Below are 1,988 nucleotides of genomic sequence, written 5' to 3'. Positions count from 1 at the left end.
TTGTTTTGTTTTTTTTGAATGTCCAGAGGACCAGATTTAACTTTTTTAGAATAAGAGAAATGACATTTCCTGCGAAAAAGCAGTGTGAATTCTTATCGCTGAAGAACTTGCTGAAAAACAGCTGAAATTAGCTAAAAACATGCTGAAATGGAAGAACAAGCCCAAGTTAGCAGAAGAAAGCAGAAAACACGTTTGATGAATTAGGTTTAAATAAGCAGAAATGGGCACATAAATTAGGAAATTCATTAAAAAAGCTGAAATTAGCAACAACAAAAAAAATAGCTGAAAAGTAGCAGAAAAGGCAGAAAGAAGCTTAAACTGCCAGACGGAAGTGGAAGGAGTGGAAATGAGCTAAAATAATGTGAAATTCACTGAAAAAGCTAAATTTGGCACAAAAACAGAGAAAAAGTAGCTGAAACAACAGAAAAATGACAGAAACTAATGGAGAAAAGCTGAAACTGAAATTCACAAAAAGAAGTTAATTAAGCTGCAAGTAGCAGAAATTACCACAAAAAATTGAATTTATCTGAAAACAGCTGAAATCGGCTATAAAATGCTAAAAAAATAAAATAAAAAAAGTTGCTGAAAGTTAGAACAAGCTTAAATTAGCAGAAAGAACACATATTTTCTGTAAGACGCAGAAATGAGCAAAAAAAGGTGGGAAATATCTGAAAGAGCTGAAATGAGCAAAAAACACTTGAAAAGTAGCTTAAAAGGCAGAAAGAAGCAGAAATTACATGAATGAAGTGAAGAGAGCACATTTTTGCTGAATTAGGCTGAAAAAAAATTGAAATGAGTGCAAAAACTTTGGAATTACCGTTGATGAAGAAAACTTAAATTAGCATAAAAACAGCTATATAGAGGCTGAAATAGTAGAAAAAGCTGAAACTTGCAGAAATAAGCTGAAAGGAGCATAACAAGCTGAAATTCCCAGAAAGAAGTTAGAAGAAGCATAAAACGCTGTTGTTAGGAGAAACAAATTGAAAGGCGCACAAAAGAGCTGAAAAAATAGCTGAAAGTAGCTGAAATTAGCTGCAAAAATGTTTAAATTTGCACAAGGGAGCTGAATGAAGCTGAACCAGAACAAAATGTGAAAGGAGCAGTAAAAGGTTGTAAACTGATCTGAAGATTTGAAGGATGTAAAATGAGCTCAATTAATTTTCTATGAGGAAAAAAGTGGCAGAAAAGGCTAAATATTTCAAAAAGCTAAAGTTGCACCAATACCAAAAGTCATAGCAGGATTGTCCTGAAAGAGCTGAACGTTTTGAAATATGATTTGTCGAAATAGCTTGAAAACTGCGGGACGAGAACCGCGCTGTAAAAATGTACGGAAGAAAAATGGATCACAGTAATGAGAATGCTTCATAAACATTCACACCATCAACATCTTCAAGGTGACTGTAAACAAACATGTAGGTGAAAGGTCAAAAGAACCGTGACACACAGGCTGCAGGTTCAGGGAGCAGCTAAAAACATGCGACCAACATGTTGGCATGCTCACCCGTGCATGGGGTTGGACTGATTTCCACTGTTGGTAATGGTGTTGAAGAGGTTGCTCATGCGCGGGTCCTGGGCGCTCTCCTCCGCAGTGCTGAAGTGGTAGTCCATCACTTTGTCCTTTATACTGTGAGGAATGCCACCTCCACGGTCTGAAATCCTAACGTTGGAGAAAACAAACGGACAGTTTTTAAACGAGGCAAATAACGTCTGATTAATTAAGATCACTTTTGAAAATAAAGAACCGCCCACCCCCACCCTAAAAAAAGAAACTGTTATGATATGGTCCCAGTGGAAATAAACAGTTTCTAACAAACACCAGAGCATTTCGCTTAGAACGGTTTAAAACCTGCTTTTAGTGTGAGCTGCTCAACAGTAGTCGTCATGGCAACAAGCAGCAGCAGTGATGTTGACCCCTTCAGTAAACACGATCATTTTTGACATCAGCAACAAAAAACAGCTGAGCACGTTTGACAGCCCACAGCCCCCCC

At 37.3% G+C, this 1,988-nt stretch overlaps 1 protein-coding gene across 1 annotated transcript in view; it reads right to left on the bottom strand.

Annotated features, from left to right (window-relative positions):
• The window catches only part of alkbh4 (alkB homolog 4, lysine demthylase), a 13,905-nt gene that overhangs the window by 1,154 nt on the left and 10,763 nt on the right, over positions 1–1,988 (bottom strand). The gene's annotated exons all lie outside the window — the stretch shown is intronic.

Source organism: Nematolebias whitei, chromosome 14 (assembly GCF_014905685.2).
Source record: "Nematolebias whitei isolate Nwh7 chromosome 14, NemWhi1, whole genome shotgun sequence".
NCBI classification, from domain to species: domain Eukaryota; kingdom Metazoa; phylum Chordata; class Actinopteri; order Cyprinodontiformes; family Rivulidae; genus Nematolebias; species Nematolebias whitei.
Note: the sequence above shows the minus strand (reverse complement) of the source record. Positions and strands in the feature narration are given on the sequence as shown.